The 25,626-nt window shown below is 42.2% G+C and overlaps 1 protein-coding gene across 1 annotated transcript in view; it reads left to right on the top strand.

Moving 5' to 3' along the window:
• The first annotated feature begins 1,127 nt into the window (after positions 1 to 1,127).
• LOC118358279 (cadherin-11-like) overlaps positions 1,128 to 25,626 on the top strand; it is a 74,972-nt gene continuing 50,473 nt past the window's right edge. Inside the window, exon 1 of the mRNA XM_035735906.2 lies at positions 1,128 to 1,577. The gene's annotated coding sequence lies outside the window, so the exon portion shown is untranslated. The remainder of the gene's footprint in view (positions 1,578 to 25,626) is intronic.

The following is a 25,626-nucleotide window of genomic DNA, read 5'->3' on the forward strand; positions in this document are numbered from 1 at the left end:
TGTCAACAAAGGATATATAACAAAGTATTGAGATTAACTTTTGTTATTGACCAAATACTTATTTTCCACCATAATTTGCAAATAAATTCATTAAAAATCCTACAATGTGATTTTCTGGAGAAAAAAATAAATAATTTTGTCTGTCATCGTTGAAGTGTACCTACGATGGAAATTACAGGCCTCTCTCATCTTTTTAAGTGGGAGAACTTGCACAATTGGTGGCTGACTAAATACTTTTTTGCCCCACTGTAACTCTGCATTGTTGTAAAAGGACCCAGCATTTCACTGTTAGTCGACACCGGTTGTCTCCGAAGCATGTGTCAAACACAATTGGATTTCATTGGATTTTAGAGCGATGCACGTAACATCACCTCTCTTGAGAAGTGAGTCGGTATGACCGAATCCAGGTACAAGGGTTGACAACCGGTAAGCCTATTTATGACCGTCTGTTTCAGACCTTAGGGTGAGAGTTAGGAGGTAGACAGCACGTTTTGTACAAATATTTTCTGGATCCATTTGGTGTATATTCAAGTTGACTGCTAAACACAGATCAACTGGCTTTAAATAAAACACCTGACTTCTCCTGAAATACTTGTCCAGCGCCTACATGCCACCTCCCTTGGCCGTGAGACACCCATGTCAGCTACTTTACCACAGCTCCCAACTTTTCTATGCAGTAAAAAAACTAATACTAAAATGGTATCCGCTTACAGTTTTATTAACTAATAGCAACGTAATGTTACGTGCTACCATAAGCTACAGCTGTAGGTTTTCCTTTCATTTGGTTGTATTTCCCTACAGCCTGATTAAACAATGGCTCAACCATTGCAGCATTGGCCGTAGTACTGTGGGCTGTTAAGGTTAGTAGGGGTAATAATGAAGGGAAGCTAACCTGTAATTGCAAGCTAAACTGTTTCGCATTGTAACTATTTCACTTTATTCTCCCTGAAAGTTTTTATTTTAATTTGATGTACATTTATTTTGAAGATGAGTTTTGTCTCCATCTCCCTTGGGTGTCCTCGGTTCCCAGGGAGGGCTTTACTTCCATCCGCCTCTTTTGATTGGACGAAGATTTCTAAACCTTGTGTAACCATTCGTGCTGTTCTTTTGCACTGTTTGGGTCTGGAAACGTGCGACAGATGCGAAACTGCTTCCATCTGGTATCGCAAGGAATTGGAAAAGGGGGGTGATTCTACTTAGGCGCCCTCGGCAAGACATCCTGCTTGCATTGCTACTAAGATCTGCGAGCTTCATTTCGTTTCACTAGAAAGCTGGAGAGGACGTGCGTTCCTAAACGGCTGCACCGGATTGTTCGTTGGGGATGCTACGGGTTTATTCATTTTCTCTTGATACCATACTCGCCCTAGGCGTCTAGTTCCACTGTCTTCACAAACGGTCCACGGTATTTCTCTTATCCAGCGGAACTCACTGGAGGAGAGGCGCTTGGACCAGGAGTGATAACGCAAGGACGGGTCGAGTTGGATGTTCATAGCCATAAAGAAGTGGTCATAGTCTGGAGCTGCTAATGGGACAAGCAGTGGACTGGCAACATTGAGTCTGGTTTCACTCCAAGCAAGGTAAGGGATTTAGCCCATAGTTTTCGTCCTATCCATGTATTTTAGTACAGTTGTGTTTTGCAATTTCTGGAGTGATTTCAACTCGAAATTGTGGTAGTCCTGCGATTGGACCGGAATTGCTTTTCCAAATGATAAAACCTACACCTCAGATACGACATTTTTTATACATTTAATACGTAATCTAAGTGGACTGTGTCCATTGTATGTCCAGCACTTTAAATGCAGTAAATTAGGGTTATATGCGATTTATTTTGATTCTCACCCGGACTATAAACAAAGCCTATATCGAATTATCTCATGTCGTTCACTTTTTCATACATCCTCGGTTTCTAATCGGTAACCTGTCGGGCCAATGACACATGGACTATTCACGGCTAGTTTGACATGGGTAGGCTGTACTATATATTTGCGCCCCACCAATCCATTTTCAAGTTTTTGTGACGAATAGCATACACGGTAACTTTCTCTGGAAGTGTGGGATATACGGGCATACATGTCCTATCAAGAGTTTGTAGTTAAATTGCTAATTGACCTGAATTGGATGGATGGCCAAATATAATTTATATTCTATTTATTTTAATGCGGGACGATATTACACTTTCTCTCCTGCCTCCATTCATAATAAGGTTTTTGTTTTTCGTAATTTATTATATTATATTTTAGAGTCAGTTTAATTTCTTAAATTGTGTATTTTTTGTATTTATTGCCCTTTGATAGCAGTCGTTTGAATCTTTAGTTTAGCCTACTTCTGAGTAACGGTTTTAGTGATAACAGGTTGGTGTATCATTTACAGCTGAATACAAACTGAATGGGGCAAAAACAATTTTCCCCTTGTTGCGTCTCTAACCAAGGCGATATAGCCTAGTGCACATTTTCTGCTAAACTGCTCAGCAATTCATGTGAAATGTGAATTTCAGAATTCACAGGCATTGTAAAATGTTTTCAATATGTTTTATTCATAGGGAGAAGGTAGCCTAAAGAAATCAGCGTTTGTAGTTGGTCCATTGCATCAACTGTATGTATTCACAGAACCCTCAGTATTCATGTCCACAGCTCAAGATTGCTGCGTTCAAGATGAAAATAATCTCCCCCCCACCCGCTACCCCTCTATATCCCCACCGCACTGTTGCTCAGCGAAATGTATACTCTGCTTCCCTTCATGTGCTCCTGTAGGAACCATACTAATTTAACGTTCTCCTTATTGAACATGATTTTACTGATATTATTGATCTGTGTTATGCCCTAACAAGGCATTGGAAAGAAAGAATGCACATCATAGGGTTTATAATTGAAATAATTGTACTTAATGGTGGTTTTAACCCTCAAATAAATTCCCAATGCTTAATTTGTTGAAACAATAATGAATTAATTTTAAAAGAAAGTGTAATAATGCTTGATGGTGAAATCTTTTGAGCAGCACAACCAGAAGTGAATGAGTCACATCAGAGGAGGCTTAGCTCCAATCACAACTCTGAGGCATTGGTGTGTGACTTGACTGCTGAAAATAGTTGACATATACATAGATCAAAGAATCGCATAGATTGCTTCATCGCTAATTCTATAGCCTATTTCAAATTCACTAAAACATTTAAAAATCTGTTTTAAAAAAATAATAAAAAATAAAAAAACAGAATCATAGTTAGCCTACCTGTTAACTGTACAATTCTCTGAATGATCGGTTTAGTTTCTGACTGACCAGACTTAAATAGTTGAATGACAAAACCGAATGGACCTCGATAACTACAGGTACAGGCAACAGTCTTGAAACCTCCAGAGGAAGAAAATAAATGTTTTCAAGGAATCAATAGAGGGTGCTGTTGTTCTGTGGACAGCTGGCCCGGTTTGCTTACAGTACCTCGGCACGAGTCTCTGAGGGCCACTCAAAAAGATGGAGCGCCACCACCGGTGTTGCCCATGGTCCCAGGGGACGGTGAATTCAATCTAACAGAGGCTCTGGCTAATGCTGTGGCACTTTGTCAGGATTAACATCTTTCAGTGGCTTCTGTTACCTTCGGTGTCACGTTACCACCTTGGAGTTCTGGGGAGGGGAGAAAAATGGGGCACCGGTTTCCTGCTCTGCTCCACGCTCTGCTATTCCAATTCCACATTACTGTGGGTCGATAGAGGAAGAAACTCCATCATTTTCAATGAATAAAGGCATTTGTTATTTTGACTGCCAACTGGAGCTTTTCAATGAGTTATTTTTCTACTTCGGAAGAAAAAGAAGGAAAGACTCAAAAGTTTGCCCTTTTTAAAATGTAGACTCCACGCACAGCCATCAGCTAAATGGAAATAAACAGCTCTCAGTTTGCTGACCTTGAGCTGAAAGAAATATTTGAATATTGTCATATATTTTGGCAGTAAAGCACAATGTCTTGTTTGGCCTTGTGTCTTTTAGTATGGATTCTAATCATAAGGTTGTCTACAAATGACTTGACTTGACAATATGACCATTTTTAAACACACAGTACCTGGATAATTATTAGTGGATGTCACCTTGGACCTTCTGGGGGTGCATGGCAGCCTAATTAAGACGCCAAGTTATCTGAATATGTGACCCCTTTTCTTACCCCTGCTTCCCTGTTACTGTCCAATAGTATGCTGATATGGGACGTCTGTGTCCCTCCATCAGAAGCTAGTAGGGTGACAGATTGGATTGAATCACATTCCTCATGCCGTGGGACCTAGATTAGGGTACCCCACCATTTCACAATCCAAGACAGAAGATATTCGGTGTCTACTGCTTGGGCTTCTTTTCATTCCCTGTGCGTTTATGTCGTTTACATGTTGTTCAGGTCATGTGACAGACATTAAGGTCAGGCGACGTGGCTTTTAGGCAGTCATGATATGCTCACGCCATCTATCGCACAGGCAATGGGACATGAAAGCAAGGTATTACAGCATTGCCGGTTGAACAATATCCTTGGCGTTTTTTTAGATGGACATTTGTGGCGACTTTGAGGATGAATTAAGATAGTAATAGTCAAGTAATAGAATAACCACCAGGTCTCATTTAACGAAGCATTCTGGACAAAGAATAATCTTGAATAGTGTTTATATCTATTTCCCTAAACTAATTACAGCGTCGATAGTGGGTGGACATATTAGAGATTTAATAAACAGTTACAGAATTATGCAGTACTAATATTGCTTGACACTGATGAAAGTAGGACCGTGGCTAAGTTTATTCAAAGCTGTCCTTGTTGTTGCACTCCGCATATTGCTGGGTAAATCGCTATGTGGGCGCACAGAACACTGTCACTTACCCTCAAGAGCATCATTGATAATGATTTCATGTTCAAGCGATATTAACATGACTTATTTCTACTTATGTACATACTTGTTGTGTTGCTGAATAAGACAATCATAACACATGTAGGAATGTCCAAGTAAATTACATAAATTACACCTTTGTACAAGAAAAACAGGAGCACTTGGGCTGGTAGACTTGACCCTGAGTGTGTAAAGATACTTACTACAAGACCAGAACACCATGTTTCCTTCCATGCCACCTTTTGTGTACAACATTGTAACCTGAAAGGACTCTTCGTAAGGCCATATCAAGTATTTAGTTTCTATCTTCACCCTTAAGTGCAAGGCTATGTGTGAGTCAATGTCTATTTCAAGGGTGTCAACATGGAGGCCACCTTCTCCTTGGAGTGCCTTTTCATGACAGTAACTTGTGCAGAAATATGTTTTGCTTTCTAACATTGTATTTTAATGCAATGCTTCTGATTAACATCCTGGAGGAGTCCTAATTAAGCAATAAGGCCCGAGGAGGTGTGGTATATGGCCAATATATCACGGCTAAGCGCTGTTCTTAACCACGACACAACACGGAGTGCCTGGACACAGCCCTTAGCCGTGGTATATTGGCCATATATCACAAGCCCCGAGGAGCCTTATTGCTATTATAAACTGCTTACCAAATCAAATCACATTTTATTGGTCACATACACATGGTTAGCAGATGTTAATGAGAGTGTAGCGAAATGCTTGTGCTTCTAGTTCCGACTACGCAGTAAAATCTAACAAGTAATCAAACAAATTCACAACAACTACCTTATATACACAAGTACACACACGTAAAGGGATGAATAATAATATGTACGAATAAATATATGGATGAGCGATGGCGTGCGGCATAGGCAAGATGCAGTAGATGGTGTAGAATCCGGTATATACATATGAGATGAGTAATGTAGGATATGTACACATTATCACATGAACAAGTGATACCTCTATGTAAACATTATTAAAGTGACGCCATTTAAAGTGACTACTGATACCTTTATTAAGTCCGTAATTAGATAATTTACTGCTCTAACGTAATTAGAGCAGTACAACTAAACTTTTTGTCATACCAGCCAATGAGAATTCAGGGCTCAAACCACCCAGTTTATAATACTCTCTGGAGCTTGTGTATAGAAGGGTAGCTTTGAAAGTGCACGGGAATATGTCACGCCTGGTGATCAACTCTGAAGCTGTGCACAAGCTGTGTGTATGATATGAGCATCAGCATCTATGTGAGTGTGGATATGTGGACACATGCTCAAACTGTGTCCATATGCGTGTCAAAAGCACAAGCTTTAACATTACTGAAGGCCAACATGCCAAATGCTGCATGTAAGCTTAACTGATTATGGGGTTGATTTAGGTAGGGCCTCATTTACACTACCAGCGTTGCAGTCTGAATTATCCACTCATTAAAACAGGCCTCTCAGGAACATTCTAATGCCTTTATTAACCTTCCTGATTCCTGGAGGGGACATGTTGGCTGAACTGGATTGGATGTCTGGCAGCAGCATGCACAGTCTTTCTCTGATGTACCATTCACGCTTTGATCAAATGGCGTATTATCATATTGCTTTTCTTTAAGCTTGATGCTTGTCATATGATGTTCTAACAAATTCCCCCTCATAACTTCTGTGTCTATATATTTTTGGATTTCAGAATCGTTTCAGAATCGTTTGAGAATGGCAAGTGTTGTACTGTACATTTGCTCTGAGTATCTTTTGTCAACTGGAAGGCTTTTTGTCACGAGAGGGTTTGGCTGAATTTCACCCTGACCTTCGAAAACCTAATGACAGACTTTCCTATTACATTTACATTCTAGTCATTTAGAAGGCTCTTTTATCCAGAGCGACTTACGGTTAGTGCATTCTTCTTAATAGACAATGGTGGAGACAGTATCTATCTTTAACATCCTTGGCAGGCTAAGGCTACTAATGTATAACTCTGCAATCAGCTTCTGCTGCACAATATATCTGCATTCTTTCAACATTATTTGACGCTTCATCTATCTTCCCTCTTTCATGTAAGGACACAATTCATGTGGATTCAGGGCTCTTTGTTGTATAAGAATGTGCCTGCTCATGGAGAAACTGTCATGGGATATACAGTGCATTCGGAAAGTATTCAGACCCCTTGACTTTTTCCAAGATTTGTTACGTTACAGCCTTGTTCTAAAATGGATTCAATTGTTGTTTCCCTCATGAATCTACACATAATACCCCCATAAGGACAAAGCAAAAACAGGTTTTAAGAAATGTTTGAATTATAATAAAAAATAATTTTAAAAAATGAAATATCACATTTACAAGTATTCAGACCCTTAACTCAGCACTTTGTTGAAACACCTTTGGCAGTGATTACAGCCTTGAGTCTTAGGTATGACGCTACAAGGTTGGCACACCTGTGTTTGGGGAGTTTCTCCCATTCTTCTCTGCAGATCCTTTCAAGCTCTGTCAGGTTTGATGGGTAGCGTCGCTGCACAGCAGGCAACATCCACACTGAGCTAAAGGGTAGAGCTGCCGCTTTCAAGGAGCGGGACTCTAACCCGGAAGCTTATAAGAAATCCCACCATGCCCTCCGACGAACCATCAAACAGGCAAAGCATCAATACAGGACTAAGATCGAACCGTACTAGACCGTCTCGGTTGCACGTCGGATGTGGCAGGGCTTTCAAACTATTACAGACTACAAAGGGTAGTACAGCCGAGAGCTGCCCAGTGACACGAGCCTACCAGATGAGCAAAATTACTTCTATGCTCGCTTCGAGGCAAGTAACACTGAAACATGCATGACAGCATCAGCTATTCCGGACGACTGTGTGTTCACGCTGTCCGCAGCCGATGTGAGTAAGACCTATACACAGGTCAACATTCACAAGGCTGCAGGGCCAGATGGATTACCAGGACGTGTACTGTGAGCGTGCGCTGACCAACTGGCAAGTGTCTTCACTGACATTTTCAACTTCTCCCTGTCTCAGTCTGTAATAGCAACATGTTTCAAGCATACCACCATAGTCCCTGTGCCCAAGAACACTAAGGTAACCTGCTTAAATGACTACCGACCCGTAGCACTCACGTCTGTAGCCACGAAGTGCTTTGAAAAGCTGGTCATGGCTCACATTATCCCAGAAAACCTAGACCCACTCCAATTTTCATACCGCCCCAACAGATCCACAGATGATGCAATCTCTATTGCACTCCACTCCTGGACAAAAGGAACACCTACGTATGTGAGAATACTATTCATTGACTACAGCTCAGCGTTCCACACCATAGTGCCCTCAAAGCTCATCACTAAGCTAAGGACCCTGGGACTAAACACCTCCCTCTGCAACTGGATGCTGGACTTCCTGACGGGCCGCCCCCAGGTGGTAAGGGTAGGTAACAACACATCCGCCATGCTGATCCTCAACATGGGGTCCCTTAAGGCGTGTGTGCTCAGTCCCCTCCTGTCCTCCCTCTTCACTCATGACTGCACGGCCAGGCACGACTTCAACACCATCATTTGCAGATGACACAACAGTGGTTTGCAGATGACACAACAGTGGTAGGCCTGATCACCGACCACGATGAGACAGCCTATAGGGAGGAGGTCAGAGACCTGACCATGTGGTGCAAGTACCACAACCTCTCCCTCAATGTGATCAAGATAAAGGAGATTATTTTGGACTCCAGAAAAATAAGGAACGAGCACACATTCTCATCGACGGGGCTATAGTAGAGCAGGTTGAGAGCTTCAAGTTCCTTGGTGTTCACATCACCATCAAACTAACATGGTCCAAGCACACCAAGACAGTCGTGAAGAGGGCATGAGACTGAAAATATTTGGCATGGGTCCTCAGATCCTCAAAAGGTTCTACAGCTGCACCATCGAGAGCATCCTGACATGTTTGATAATTGCCTGATATGGAAACTGCTTGGCCTCCGACCACAAGGCTCTACAGAGGATATTAAGTATGGCCTAGTACATCACCGGGGCCAAGCTTCCATGACCTCTATACCATGCGTTGTCAGAGGAAGGCCCTAAAAATTGTCAAAGACTCCAGCCACCCTAGTCATAGACTGTTCTCTCTGCTACCACATGGCAAGTGGTACCGGAGCGCCAAGTCTAGGTCCAAGAGGTTTCTAAACAGCTTCTACCCCCAAGCCATAAGACTCCTGAACATCTAATCAAATGGCTACCCCAGACTATTTGCATTGCCCCCCTTACTAATAACTCTGTTATTTTCTATGCATAGTCACCTTAATAACTCGACCTCATGTACATATTACCTCAATTACCTCGTCTAACCGGTTCCCCTGTACCGGTACCCCCTGTAAATATACCCTCACTATTGTTATTTTACTGCTGCTCTTTAATTATTTGTTACTTTTATTCATTCGTTTTTTCTGGTATTTCTCTTAAAATTGCATTGTTGGTTAAGAGCTTGTAAGTAAGCATTTCACTGTACGTTCCACACATGTATTCGGCGCATGTGACAAACACCTTTTAATTTGATTGATGTTCAGGTCTATCCAGAGATGTTCGATTGGGTTCAAGTCTGTGCTCTGGCTGGGCTGCTCAAGGACTTTCAGAGACTTGTCACGAAGCCACTTTTGCATTGTCTTGGCTGTGTGTTTGGCATTCAGGCCAAGGAGTTCAATCTTGGTTTCATCAGACCAGAAATTCTTGTTTCTCTAAAAGTCCTTTAAGTGCCATTTAGCAAACTCCAAGCGGGCTGTCATGTAGGTTTGCACAATTTGGGGAATATTCAGAGGTGGAAACTTTCTGTGGGAATTAACGGGAATATATGGGAATTAATGGGAATATATGGGAATTAACGGAAATATATGCAAATTAATATTAATACCATTTAAATGTAGACGTTTTTTGCATTGGATATATTTACCATATCATATGGAGACAGAAACCTAAACCTTTTACCTTATCAAAAGTAGACGTAATTGCAAATTATTAAATACTTCCAATAGAAAAATATATATGTATTTTTAGTTGAACTGTAATGAAATTAGTTGACTCTTCACATGGGATGATTTCACTGAACAACAAAAGAAAGTGAATATTGAATGATCCCCAATGATCCTTCGCATCTCCCAAAAACGTAAAATCTGTAAAATGATAGTGTAGAAACTAAAGTTTCCTCTCAGGCTTCCATGTCTTCTCCTTGGACCTCCTCAATGTCCACCTCTTGAACATCAGACTCTGAGGCCTCATCACTGTCACTTTCCAACTTTGTTGAGGATGGCTCATTGTCAGGCTCAATTAGCCTCAAATTTGCCATGGATGGCCACCAATTTTCCAACCCTTGTATTGGTCAGCCTGTTGCGTGCTTTGATGTGCTGTGTGTTCCCAAACAAGGACCAGTTGCACTCTGAGGCAGCTGATGTTGGTGGGATTTGGAGGATGATGGAGGCAACAGGGGAAATAGCCTCAGATCCACAAAGTCCCTTCCACCAGGTGGCTGATAAGATATGTTGGCATGACTGCCATATCCCATCTCCATCTCAAAGCCCTTGCTTAGAAGTATTTTTCGGCCAGACTGCCAAGATCCTTGGTCTCATCCAGGCCAAGGTGGCGAGACACGGTAGTGATGACAACATAGGCCTTGTTGATCTCTGCACCAGACAGGATGCTCTTGCCAGCATACTTGGGGTCCAACATGCACACTGCGGCGTGTATGGGCTTCAGGCAGAAGTCTTCACACTTTTTGATGTATTTCAGAACTGCGGTTTCCTCTGCTTGGCGCAACAGTGAAGTGGGCAAGGCAGTACAGATCTCTTCTCTTACATCTGCAAGCAGAGTCTGAACATCAGACAGGATGGCCTTGTCTCCCTCAAACCGTGCAATGGCCACTGCTAAAGGTTTCAGTAGTTTCAGGCTGCTTTACCACTCTCTCCCAAAATAAATCATCCAGGAGGATCCTCTTGATGGGGCTGTCCACATTGGCAGACTGTGCTATGGCCATTTCTTGGAGAGACTACTTCCTCTCCAGAAGACTGTCAAACATGATGACAACACCACCCCAACGGGTGTGGTGCTCATATTCTTCTCACTTTGCTTGGTGAGGTAGATTGCTGCTATAACTTGATGACCCTTCACATACGTAACCATTTCCTTGGCTCTCTTGTAGAGTGTATCCATTGTTTTCAGTGCCATGATGTCCTTGAGGAGCAGATTCAATGCACGCGCAGCACAGCCAATGGGTGTAATGTGAGGGTAGGACTCCTCCACTTTAGACCAAGCAGCCTTCATGTTCACAGCATTGTCTGTCACCAGTGCAAATACCTTCAGTGGTCCAAGGTCATTGATGACTGCCTTCAGATCATCTGCAATGTAGAGACCGGTGTGTCTGTTGCCAATTGTGTATGTGCTCTTGTAGAATATTGGTGGAGATGTAGTTAAGTGTTCCTTGCCCACAAACATTTGACCACCCATCAGAGATGATTGCAATACAGTCTGATTTCTCTATAATTTGCTTGGCCTTTACTTGAACTCTGTTGAACTATGCATCCAGCAAATGAGTAGATAAAGCATGTCTGGTTGGAGGGGTGTATGTTGGGTGAAGAACATTCAGAAATCTCTTCCAATACACATTGCCTGTGCGCATCAGAGGTAAACCAGTTGCATGCACAGCTCAAGCAAGACATTCATCAACATTTCCCTTACTACATTCTTCCATTGAGTCAAAAAAAACTTCTGATTCCAGGAGGAACATGAGCTGTTGCTATCGATTAGGTGTCTGATTCATGATTTTCACCTCTAATAGAAGTAGAGGGACTTTTGTCAGATGTTGATTCTTGTGAGCACTGAGGAACTTTATGCACTTGGCCAGATGATTCTGCATCTTTTGTGCATTCTTCACATATGAGTTGGCACAGTATTTGCAAATGTACACAGCTTTTCCTTCTACATTAGGTGTAGTGAAATGTCTCCACAGATGTGGCATTTTCCAGGAAAGATGAGAAAAACATGAGTAAAAAAATAAATAAATCCATGTACAGATAAATAGTTAAGCAGTTAGATTAAACAACTCATTTGTAAGATAAGAATGGAAACAGGTGAATTAACACTCCTCAGTTAGCAGGCTAAAACCCACATGGAAGCAAAAACTCATTTGCAGAAATTGTTATCAAGTTAGAAATGATTTAAATGCACTTTGCTGTAGGACTACTAATTACTAGTTAACAAAAAAATCATGTATGTCCTATAAAATATATTCACCCCACCCAGTATTGTAATCGAAACTTACCCGAAAGCATGTAGTCCTTGGCTCAGACAGTGTAGTAGTGTGGGCTCAATAGCATCTCATTAGTGTGCAAGATCTTGAGAATCAGCTGGAAGAGTGCACTGCACATGTGATGGAAGAATGCACTGTGTATGCAGAGGGTTGCAATTCCATTGAATTGGGGATAGTTGAACCAAAATATGCCACAAGACCAGAATTGCCTTATGTGTATCCCACAAGAAAAGGTTCACTGTTATAAGCTAACTTTTTTGATGATTGTAAGTAAAATTCCCCAAATTCCCGGGCTTTACTTTGCAACTCCACTGTCATGTGTGTTTACTGAGGAGTGGCTTCCATCTGGCCAGTCTACCTTTTAGGCCTGATTGGTGTAGTGCTGCAGAGATGGTTGTATTTCTGGAAGGTTCTCCAATCTCTTGAAGGTTCTCCCATCTCTGAAACTCTGGAGCTCTATCAGGGTGTCCATCCCCGAATTACTCAGTTTGGGAGGGTGGCCAGCTCGGTGGTTCCAAACTTCTTACATTTAAGAATGATGGAGGCCACTGTGTTCTCTGGGACCTTCAATACTGCAGAAATGTTTTGGTACCCTTCCCCAGATCTGTGCCTCGACACAATCTTGTCTCGGAACTCGATGGACAATTCCTTCGACCTTTGCTCTTACATGCACTGTCAACTGTGGGACCCTATATAGACATGTGTGCCTTTCCAAATCATGTCCAGTCAATTGAATTTACAGTAGGTGGACTCCAATCAAGTTGTAGAAACATCTCAAGGATTATCAATGGAAACAGGATGCATCTGAGCTCAATTTTGAGTCTCATAGCAAAGGGGTTGAATACTTCTGTATATAAGGAATTTCTGTTTTTGTTTTTTTCATGTGCAATAAAATCTAAAAGCCTTTTTCATTATCGGGTATTGTGTGCAGATTGATGAGGATTTTTTTATTTAATCAATTTTAGAATAGGCTGTAACGTAACAAAATGTGGAAAAGGGGAAGGAGTCTGAATACTTTCCGAATGCACTGTATGTACATATCTGTACCACAGCTGAAGTCACTACCACTATTTTTTGTCTTCCAAGAAGAAGACAATAGGCATTGACAATATTCTCTGATATATTATGCTTGCATCCCACCACTAGTTCATGAATAAAAAATGTAAGGTATGAATGTATGCAATACGTCCTGTATTTTCAGTTCAAATTTGATTCCTAAATCAATTTTCTCATGGCATAATCGAAAGACACTGCTTTGAGAAGAGCCATGGACAAGCTGACCTTTTAAAATAAAACACAGTCCATAAGGGATTTAGCTTCAATATACAGTATGGTAATATGGCTGAGTTCTCTCCCAGGCCTTAGGATACCTTCTTAGCCCTACTTTCCTGAGAGCAGAGGTGACTAGCATTCCATTTCAAAGATTATAAAAGTGTATATGCTGTTTGTTGGGTATAGTCGGTTTGTTTTTCACTGACAACTGACAGTCACTGCATGTTGCTTTTCTGCACTGTTGCTCCAATTCATTAGCAGACGTGTCGTGCATAATTGTGCTAGGACTTTGCACTTGACATCTAATGCCATTGTACTGTAGGTTAAATAAGCAAGGGCGCTGAGGGGAGCGAGGGAAGGGCCAAATAAAGGAGCTAGCTGAACAATGGTGCTTTTGACATTTTTAATAAGATACTATTGCACAGAGCATTCCATTCATTCAGCACAGCTATGCAGTATCTCATTACGGTGTTGGTTTACTATGGAAAGGCTGACAACTAAAAATATACAGAAAGTACTGTTGCATTGACCTAAGACCGAAGTATAAATGCCGACCCCTGGTTGAAAACAATAATCTTAAGGATCTCGGAGGTGCACCTTGTAATCAACCTCAGCACTTACTTTCCTTTTTAGCCTTGTAAGGGGTGGAGGAGGAATTGATTAGCAATGACAGGCTCCATTACACCCACTCTACATCTGCAATAACCCTAATTGTTGGTTGCCCCTACACCAGCCCAGTCAACTACAGAAAGCACCTAAACAGAAGGAGCTCAAAGGGGAAAGTGTTCCTGTTTAAAAGGAACCACTAAGATGGAACACACAGTCACTAACTGTGCAGCCCATCCTCCCCCGTGCTCTAATGCTAAGATAACATCTTTTTGATTTATAAATCACCCGTAGTCTGCAATCAGAGTGCTAAGTGCACCGGGTTCATTCAGTATTTGCTGGCATATGGTTACACATTTGCATAATCAGCTAATGCATACTCTAGCTTTCTTCCTTTTATCCTTTGCTGTGCCTATTGGCAGTGTGAGATTCAGGGCAATTAAACTTTGCAGAGATGTGCACTCATCGTTATATGGTCTAATTATAAGTCTTGGAGGATTATGAAAGAATGAATGAAACCGAACTGAGAATCACAACCTGCTTGTTGTTCAAATTTTTGTTGATGTGTAGCTATTCGAAAGTTGTGTCTGTAGATATGAAAAGAGACCATGTTATTCATGGATGCATATTCCATCTTTGAATGTGTATCAGTTGCTTCAGCAGCCTGTGAAATTAGCTGAATTTAGCAAAGTAAGAGAGAATGGCAGGTGGAAATAACAGTGTTTCACAGTGTCTGGTTCTTTTGCATTCGTTCGTATGTAATTTTGAATGAGATGCTGGCTTATATTTGGAAAAGTCCTCCCATACTGTCTGAAAACACTTTGAAAAGGGTCTTATTTTCACCAACTTTCTGGGCTACTCCATGGGAGGTACTGTAGCTAGGATTAATAATGTGTTTCTCTGGGGAAAGCAGGGTTTTGAGAGTAACATTGGAAACGCAATACAACGTATGAAATTGGATTGGAAGCTTGATAGATTGAGACTGTAAGAGGCAACACATATTTTCTTCATTGTGTCTGTTTATTAGGTACACCCATTGTACAGGACCCCCCTTTGCCTCCAGAACTGGCATTCCACAAGGTGTCTCAAACGTTCCGCAGGGATGTTGGTCCATGCAGACGTGATGGCATCACCCAGTTGCTGCAGATTTAATGGCGGTACATTCATGCTGCAAACATCCCGTTCCATCTCATCCCGAAGATGCTCTATGGGGTTGAGGTCTGTGTCCTGCGCAGGCCACTCAAGTAAACTGAACTCACTGTCATGTTCCAGGCAATGTTTTTCCACTCCTCAATTGCCCAGTGTTGGTGATCGCGTGCCCACTGGAGCCTCTTCTTCTTGTTTTAAAGCTGATAGGAGTGGAACGTGGTGTGGTCGTCAGCTGCAGTAGTTCATCCGTGACAAGGACCGACGAGTTGTGCATGTCGAGATGCCCTTCTGCACACCACTGTGCTGTTATTTGTCTGTTTGTAGCCCGCTTGCACGATTCTTGACATTCTACTACGACCTCTCTCATCAACGAGCTGTTTTCGCCCACTGGACTGCCACTGACTGGACGTTTTTAGATTGCCGCACCATTCTCTGTACATCCTAGACACTGTCTTGCATCGAAAACCCAGGAGGGCGGTTGTTTCTGAGATACTGGATCCTTGCACGCCTGGCACCGACGATCATACCACTCTCAAAGACATTTAGGTCACTCGTTTTGCCCATTCTAATTTTCAATCGAAGAGTAACTGAATGCCTCGATGCCTGTCTGCCTGCTCTATACTGTATAGCAAGCCACAGCCACGTGACTCACTGTCTGTAGGGGAGATCCATTTTCGTGAATGGGTTGGTGTATCTAATAAACTCTCTGGTGAGTGTATATTGTGGAGGTGCTGCTTGTAATAAAGTGAAGGCCAAAAAGCTGTGTCCGGCGTGTTCTCCCCTCAGAGTAGGGACTGTAAATGTCAAACTATCTGTAATAAAGGATTGTGAAACTTCTACCTATTTATAAAATATATATGCCATTTAGCAGACGCTTTTATCCAAAGCGACTTACAGTCATGTGTGCATACATTCTACGTATGGGTGGTCCCGGGGATCGAACCCACTACCCTGGCGTTACAAGCGCCATCTCAGGCTCCCTGGCCTTTCTTAGTGTTGTCCACCTGCTACCTCACTACCTCTACCTCTCTGCAAGCTTCAGTCAGAATTCTAGAGATTTCTTTATAACTGTTAGTTTAAAACTTTTCTTCTGAGAACAATGCACAGTCTTGAAATTATATTGTAGGTAATTGAAAGCAGTTTGGCAATCTTTCAATGGTCTTTGTTTCTTGGGATGAGTTTTACAGCAGGGCAGACATTATTACTTACATGGGTTAATTGGTTGACATTGTGGGTGGCCCAGGAGTAGGTGTCCTTTAAAGGGATACTTTGGGATTTTGGCCGTCTACTTCCCCAGAGTCAAATAAACTCTGGGATACCATTTTTATTTCTCTGCATCCAGTATGAAGGAAGTTAGAGATACTGTAGTTTTGCGAGCCAATACTAACTAGGATTAGCACAATGACTGGAAGTATATGGTATCTACAAGCTTGCTTGCAGTTACCATAGACTTCCAGTCATTGCACTAGTTAGCAACTTCCTTCAAACTGCACGCAGAAACATAAAAATGGTTCATCTTACTCTGGGGAAGTACAGAACTAGTCAAAAGTTTGAACACATCTACCCATTCAAGTGTTTTTCTTAATTTGTTACTCTTTTCTACATTGTAGAATAATAGTGAAGAAACCAAAACTAGGAAATAACACATATGGAATCATGTAGTAACCAAAAAGTGTTAAAATATATTTTATATTCTTCAAAGTAGCCACCATTTGTCCTGATGACAGCTTTGGACACTCTTGGCATTCTCTCATCCAGCTTCACCTGGAATAATTTTCCAACAGTCTTGAAGGGGTTCCCACACATGCTGAGCACTTGTTGGCTGCTTTTCCTTCACTCTTCGTCTCAGGCCTCCCCCTCCTCTCAGAGCTCAGCAGCAGCTCTATCAGCCTCTTCTGTCTGAGCTGAGGCTCCTTCACTTGGTATTATCCCTCATCAGTCTGTTAGCACACCACCAGTCAGCCAGGCTCTCCTCTCAGCACCTTTCACAAATCTTTTTTTTTTTTTTAAATACTGAATTTAATGTGTCTGTGTGATGTAGGCCTGTCTTCCTTGGGTAATCCAAGATCACTTTGACCAGGCGTCATCTTATCAGTCACAGCTGAAGGACAGTAAGACACAACAGAGCCCTAAGACCTCCATGCTATAACTGGGATATATGTGGTCTTAAAAGCTTTGGAAATGTATACTAATACTTTCAATCCTGCCTTCAGACAATTCCTTGGAGCGTGAATAATCAGGGGTCTGCTCCCAGTTGTCTCAGTCCTTTGGTCACCCTCTGCCTTAGAAGGGGTCACAATGTCAGCAGAAGGTTACACAAAGGGATCAGCTCTACAAGTTTAAATAAAAGGCTCTATCCAGAGGCCAATTAGGAATTGTCTGGAGAATGTAATGTAGAGTTACTGATGTAAAACAAAACTATGAAGTAAACCTTGGACTGGCTGCATATGTTCCAAGAGTGAGCATGTATTTCAGAGGAAAGGGAGTTGGTGAGACAAAGGTTTTTGAATTCATCGGAAAGTTACCTCACATGTAAAGGGAAGTGCAGTCAGCACTTACTGTAGCAGCTGTTAGGGCATTATACGCCTTAACATACTGGGGTGAACCAAGGAGACCAGATGAACTCATTGTCTGTTGACTCATTGAAAACCTTTTCTTGTGGTCTTTGGCATTCACAGCTTTGTTCCAGCGATCTTCTGAGCTTCAGAATTATCCATGGAACCAAATCTGTCTCATATGAATTATGAAACTAAAATCCCCCCCCGCCCGCGGATGTTCATCAGTAGTTTGTTTACTTCTTGTGGAAGAAGGATGCAGGCTATGTACTGTGGTATAATGTGGTCTTCGCTTCCATCCTGTATGCATTAAAATTGTATAGGTATACAAATGATCTTCTCCCGTTTCTCATTTTTTATTTTATTCGTCATTATAATAGGAAATGGAGTATCATTGATTTCATTCGTTTATTTAATTTTGCACATCTAACGTTCTAATTTCCTCCAGGGGAAATTGTATGGGAATGAATAGGGAAGGGGGAAGAGGTTGTATGCATGTGAATCCCATTGCGATGGAACATCTGGTGGCCCACTCAAATGGTTTCTCTGCTTTTGACGTGCAGATTCTAACCACACAAACCAGTCAAACACAGTGACACACAAAGGCTAGAGGAAAAAACCTTGCCACCACATGTTTTCATACTGATGCTGTGGCACTTTTTGATCAACATATTTTTCTGCACTCAGTCATGTGGTCTTGAAGACGGTTTTATTTATTTTTTTTAACCATTGAGACCAGCGAATCTGTGAATAATTGATTTAGTTATGCTTCTAGTAGCTTTGCTAATGGGGAATTATTTGGTCACAAAGGCATACATTTGTAAATGAGGCTGATAAACGTTTGGTGCGAAAAAGGAGTGTTTTGTCTGACACAGGAATTCTCTTGTCCACTGTTTTGGTTGTCAAGTGTTAAAGGGAAGGCAGGATGTGTGCCAGGGCCACAATGGCCCTTTCATACAGGCATCTCAGATGCTGGGATATTCAGTCCTGCCTCTTTTCACAGTGCCCTAATCTCTTTATCAGCTCGCAACAATGAAGGTTTGAGGCCCTCCTTCTCTTCTCCTGAGCCAGACCCCTTGATTCAGAACACTGGAAAGGGGACTGGTCAGTACTGACTACACTCTTCCCCTGGACAGCAGCACACTCGGCACTGTCTGAAAGAGTTTGAAGTATGTTGTCACTTTCCATTTGACTCCATGGGTAGTATGGCAGACAATGCTAAAATTGAAAGAGGGAAAAAAGAGAGAAAAGAATGAAATAAAAAGTTTTCCTCTTGCATCTATTATGTATTGTTCGCTTGGGTTGTTTCAAACTGTCAGGGTAGCTTTGCATCAGTGAACCCATTCACCACTCTGGAATTGGCACCTATTAGACCCCACCAGCTCCTCCACTGTGTCTGCAGGGAAGCCATTTTGATTTCTGTCCCAGGGCTGTTTGTCAGTCTCCAATGAGATGGCTTTTCCGTGACTGGAGGCCCCTCTGGGTCATTTCTCATTCTGTGTGTTTGGAAAGTGAATTAAAGTATTTTAGGCCCCACTGATTGGTGTGAGGCCAAGTTTCAGCTAATTTCCTACCTCTGTTAACTCCCTCATATCTACAGATATCTTTATAACTGTTACTTTGAAAAAAATATTCTGAGAATAATTGAAAGTCTTGAGATTAGATTGTAGGTAATTGAAAGCAGTTTGGCAATCTTTCCATGGCCTTTGATTCTTGGGATAAGTTTTACAGCAGGGACGAATTTATTAGTACATGGGTTAAGTGGCTGACATTGTGGGTGACCCAGGGGTAGGTGTCCATTAAAGGGATACTTTGGGATTTTGGCCGTCTACTTCCCCAGAGTCAGACAAACTCATGGATACCATTTTTATGTCTCTGCATCCAGTATGAAGGAAGTTAGAGGTAGTTTTGCATCCCAATGCTAACTAGCATTAGCACAATGACTGGAAGTCTATGGTATCTACTAGCATGCTTGGTGTTACCATAGACTTCCAGTCATTGCACTAACACTAGTTAGCAACTTCCTTCAAATTGCACACAGAAACATAAAACATGGTGACCACAAGTTTGTCTTACTTATTCAAGGGTTTTTCTTTATTTGTACTATTTTCTACAATGTAGAATAGTAGTGAAGACATCAAAACTATGAAATAGCACACATGGAATCATGTAGTAAGCAAAAAAGTTTTAAACAAATCAAAATACATATTAGATTTTAGATTCTTTGAAGTAGCCACCCTTTGTCTTGATGACAGCTTTGCATATGCTTTTCCAACAGTCTTGAAGGAGTTCCCACATATGCTGGGCACTTGTTAGCTGATTTTCCTTCACTCTGCGGTCCAACTCATCCCAAACCATCTCAACTTGGTTGAGGTCGGTGATTGTTGAGGCCAGGTCATCTGATGCATCACTCCATCACTCTCCTTCTTGGTCAAATAGCCCTTGCACAGCCTGGAGGTGTGTTGGGTCATTTTCCTGTTGAAAACAAATGACAGTCCCACCAAGCACAAACCTGGGATGGCGTATCGCTGCAGAAATCTGTGGTAGCCATGCTGCTTAATTGTGCCTTGAATTCTAAATAAATCACAGATAGTGTCACCAGCAAAACACCCCACACCATCACACCTCCTCCTCCATGCTTCACAGTGGGAACCACACATGCAGAGATCATCCGTTCACCTACTCTGCGTTTCACAAAGACACGGTTGTTGGAATCAGAAATCTCAAATTTGGACTCATCAGACCAAAGGACAGATTTCAACTGGTCTAATGTCCATTGCTCATGTTTCTTGGCCTAAGCATGTCTCTTCTTCTTATTGGTGTCCTTTAGTAGTGGTTTCTTTGCAGCAATTAACCCATAAAGGCCTGATTCATGCAGTCTCTTTTGAACAGTTGCTGTTGATATGTGTCTGTTACTTGAACTCTGTGAAGCATTTATTTGGCCTGCAATTTCAGAGGCTGTTAACTCTAATGAACTTATCCTCTGCAGCAGAGGTAAATCTGGTTCTGAGAGCCAGATTCATTATAGCGCTTGATGGTTTTTGCGACTGCACTTTCAAAGTTCTTGAAATGTTCCGTGACTGACCTTCATGTCTTAAAGTAATGATGGACTGTCATTTCCCTTTGCTTATTTGAGCTGTTCTTGCCATAATATAGACTTGGTCTTTTACCAAATATGGCCATCTTCTGTATACCACCCCTACCTTGTCACAACACAACTGATTGGCCCAAACGCATTAAGAAGCCAAGCTGTCATCAAGGCAAAAGGTGGCTACTGTGAAGAATCTCAAATATAACATATATATTGATTTGTTTAACACTTTTTTGGTTACTACATGATTCCATATGTGTTATCTGATATTTGATGTCTTCACTGTTATTCTACAATGGTAGAAAATAGAAGAAATAAAGAATAACCCTGTAATGAGTAGGTGTGTCCAAACTTTTGACTGGTACTGTAGATAAAGGGCTTCATAGCCAAAATCCTGAAATATCCCTTCAAGGATATATATTATTTTCCCATTCTAATTGAGGTAGTTGAGTATGAGCAGCACAACCAGTGGAGGACCAGGTGTGTCATGACCTGCTCAATGGGAACAACTGTAGGCTGAAAGATGTTTGTCACTCCCGCAAGGACATGGGGGCTGTAATCTCCAGCAGGGCTGTCATTAACATGACACTCAGATGGGTGTAGTAAACGAGGGCCTGATCGTAATGGAGGACAGGAGTGGGAGATGGGAAGGCATTTCTCTTGCTGTGCCGTCTACCAGAACACCAGGCCCCATACCATATTAAACCCTGTCACCCCCGACACACCCCCGACACACCCACCAATACACACAAGGGAGTAAACAGGCCCCAGTTTCTATTTTCTATACTGAAAAACGGTAGTATTTTCATGTGCTGCCCAAAATGCTCATTCCTGTTAGTACTTTGCCCTCCGTTCCCAACAATCAAACCATTCACCTTTTATTTACACTGGGAGGAAACCTACTTTTCTTTTGAAGACCAGATGCATTATTGCAGGCCTGACAGCTGCTTCCATTTGATCTACTCTCCTTAGTTACAGCAGAGCTCTGGTTTATTCAATGGCTTCCTAAGTGATGACTATGCAGTGCACTGTAAACTTAAGACTTCATTTTAGGCAATGTGTAACCTTTATTTAACCAGGCAAGTCAGTTAAGAACAAATTTTTGTTTACAATGAGAGAGAGAACCTACCCCGGCCAAACCCGGACTACGCTGGGCCAATTGTGCATCGCCCTATGGGACTCCCAATCACGGCCAGATGTGATACAGCCTGAACAGCCTGCATTCGAACTAGGGACTGTAGTGACGCCTCGTGCACTGAAATGCAGTGCCTTAGACCGCTGCGCCACTCAGGAGCCCGAAGAGTGGCTCCTTTTTGAAGAATTTAAAATCTAAAATACATTTTGATTTGTTTAATACTTTTTTGATTACTACATGATTCCATATGTGTTATTCTGTAGTTTTGATGTCTTCACTATTACTCTACAACGTAGAAAATAGTAAGGACAAGGAAAAACCCTTGAATGAGTAGGTGTGTCCAAACTTTTGACTGGTACTTAGGTTACAGCGCTTAGATTTCATGGATGAATATTGTATGTTGAAGTGGAACCTAATGATCTGTTTCTGTCTTCTGTCCTTTTTAAATAGGATAGATTGGCTGTATGGGCCATGATATAGGTCTAATGTGATACTCTGCCTATAATCAGCCTGAGTACATTTACATTTACATTTAAGTCATTTAGCAGACGCTCTTATCCAGAGCGACTTACAAATTGGTGCATTCACCTTATAGGCCTATAACTCCATTCCTATTCTATTCAGAGTTTAGAGACTTTTTTATCAAATTGGAAATGAGTTGCGGCTGTGGCGTACTGCATGCTTTTTGCTAAAACAGTACGTGCTAAAAAGTATGCGACAATGAGTACATAGAATACAATTTAAGTATGTAGCACACTAGAATGGATATTCAGACACAGCCAGTGTCTTCTGTTGTTCCGAGAGAGGTGCAGCAGCCTTGGTCTCAGCACATCCACCTGAATAAAGCATTTAAGAAACAATTTGCCAATGCGGCTTTGAAAGAGGGGGCGCTTGCATGCCTCACAGTTAGATTTGTGTTTGGCGGAAACGCTGACGTTTCTTGTACCCTCGTCCTTGGTGCCTTTATCTGCTCCCATCTCCTGCTCAGGGCTTGGCAGGTTGCCATAGAAATAGCTAAAGGGCACAATTCGATAAAAAATGTAAAGGCTCACCTGTTAGGCCCATAAATATGCCAGGTGTATAGTAGCTCACACTGATGGCTCTATATTTTTAAATCCATGAATAATGTGGATGTAAATGATCAGGGGTTATGCTGAGGTGAGCACACAGATTGACTTCCTTTTCCCATTCACAAGCCACTAAACAGTACAGCACTTGGACTACCACTGGCACTTAATATGAGCAATTACATGCCTGACTAGAATTTGAGATCTCAGTTTTGGGGATTTAGTTGAGTCTCTTGGGTGTTTGTATGGGTTGATAAGTGGCCCTGTGATACTGTGTGTGGCTACATTAGGGACTGAAGCTGGAGCCGCACTTGGCAGTAAGATCAGGCAGATGTGGCCATTTATCACCCGCCGTCGCTCTGCAAGCAAAGCAGCACCTGGGGGCCTGTGCAGGAGGGTGAAAGACTGAGGTAAAGGAAGAAAGAGAGACGGGAGGGAGAGGGAGAGACAGAGAGATCGAGGGTCAGACAGGAATGTGCATGTCTGCCGAAGCCATTAGAAAGTGAAGCTGCTCGGCCTCGACTGAGATTTCTGAATGGATTTGCACAGATATGACATTGATACTAAAACTGACCTATTTTTTTTCTCCTGCACCTCCCAATCCTGTCTGGCTGGCTATTCACAGGTGCTTTTCAAAAGAGCCATTGTAAAAATGCATATACTCCATCTTACTCTAACTTAGCTGATACATGCATCCAGTGAGACTTGCTGGGTTCCGTTGGTATCTGGGTTTTGCGAGCCCCTGCTTTGGTAATGTGTCAAATAAAGTTGACCAGTGCCGGACAACGCCCATTTTCCCCAATGTTAGTGTTCTGAATGTAGCAACCGTAGCTGGTTAGTCCTCCTGACCCACCTTATTCTGAAATGGCTTTTCATATACAAAGTGGAGCTGCAAGAGAAAGGAACTTGACAAAACCTATGACATAAACCATTTATAGTGCAGCTCCATCATAGCGCCCAATGTCAAATCAGCCTGAATAGTTAATTTAGAATAAATGTTTTTAATAATAATCGCACATGGTTTAAGGGAAACAATAACAGATTATGACTGGCCAGTGGCAGTTCTTGAAGTCTAGGGATTGACTTGAAAAAACTAAGATTTAGGAGAAAAAAAATAATGGACGGAAAGTTTAGTCACTGTGGGAGTATGGTTGAGACTGGGACTTTCCAGTATTGCGATGCAGACAGGGCACCACATTGTGTGTGTGTGTGTGTGTGTGTCTGTCTGTCTGTTTGTCTGAGAGCGGCTCTGTGCTGTCTGGGTGCAAACATTTGTGCAAACATCTCTTATAAACATTTGGAATCTGTGTCTGTGCCCATAGAGGTCCTATAATTCCATTCACATTTGTGACTCATCACCAGTATATATACACCTGTTCTGAAAGGCCCCAGAGTCTGCAACACCACTAAGCAAGGAGCACCACGAAGCAAGCTGCACCATGAAGACCAAGGAGCTCTCCAAACAGGTCAGGGACAAAGTTGTGGAGAAGTACAGATCAGGGTTGGGTTATAAAAAGGAAAACGCTATGTCTGGCGCAAAACCAACACCTCTCATCACCCGAGAACACCATCCCAATAGTGAAGCATGGTGGTGGCAGCATCTTGCTGTGGGGATGTTTTTCATCAGCGGGGACTGGGAAACTGGTCAGAATTGAAGGAATGGTCGATGGCGCTAAATACAGGGAAATTCTTGAGGGAATCCTGTTTCAGTCTTCCAGAGATTTGAGACTGGGACGGAGGTTCACCTTCCAGCAGTACAATGACTCTAATGATACTGCTAAAGCAACACTCAAGTGGTTTAAGGGGAAACATTTAAATGTCTTGGAATGGCCTAGTCAAAGCCCAGACCTCAGTCCAATTGAGAATCTGTGGTATGACTTAAAGATTGCTGTAGACCAGCGGAACCCATCCAACTTGAAGGAGCTGGAGCAGTTTTGCCTTGAAGAATGGGCAGAAATCCCAGTGGCTAGATGTGCCAAGCTTATAGAGACAAACCCCAAGAGGGGGCGATTCGTTTTTTGTTGTTGTCTTAATTCTTGTGTGCTTCATGTGACTCTCATGTCACTCTCAAATGTCAATATGCCTTGCACACTGTTGTTTAGGATAAATATTATTGTCTTAGTTTACTTCGGAGCCCCCAGTCCCACTCAACATACCTGAGATACCTCCTTTGTCCCAACTCCCACACATGTGATGACCTTACCTAGCATAACTAGCCCGTGCAGAGATGCAACCTCTGTTGTCATCACTCGGTGCCTGGGTTTACCTCCACTGTATCCACACCCCACCATATCCCTGTCTGTACATTGTGCCCTGAATCTATTCTACCACGCCCAGAAATCTGCTCCTTTTATTCTCTGTCCCCAACGCACTAAACGGACAGTTTTGATAGCCTTTAGCCATACCCTCATGGTGACGTGGAGGTTAACCCAGGCCCTGCATGTCCACAGGCACTCTCATTTGTTGACTTCTGTAACAGAAAAGGCCTTGGTATCATGCATGTTAACATCAGAAGCCTCCTCCCTAAGTTTGTTTTACTCACTGCTTTAGCACACTCCGCCAACCCTGATGTCCTTGCTGTGTCAGAATCCTGGCTAAGGAAGGCCACAAAATTCTGAGATTACCATCCCCAACTACAACATT

This window comes from Oncorhynchus keta, chromosome 2 (genome assembly GCF_023373465.1).
Source record: "Oncorhynchus keta strain PuntledgeMale-10-30-2019 chromosome 2, Oket_V2, whole genome shotgun sequence".
Taxonomy (NCBI): Eukaryota; Metazoa; Chordata; class Actinopteri; order Salmoniformes; family Salmonidae; genus Oncorhynchus; species Oncorhynchus keta.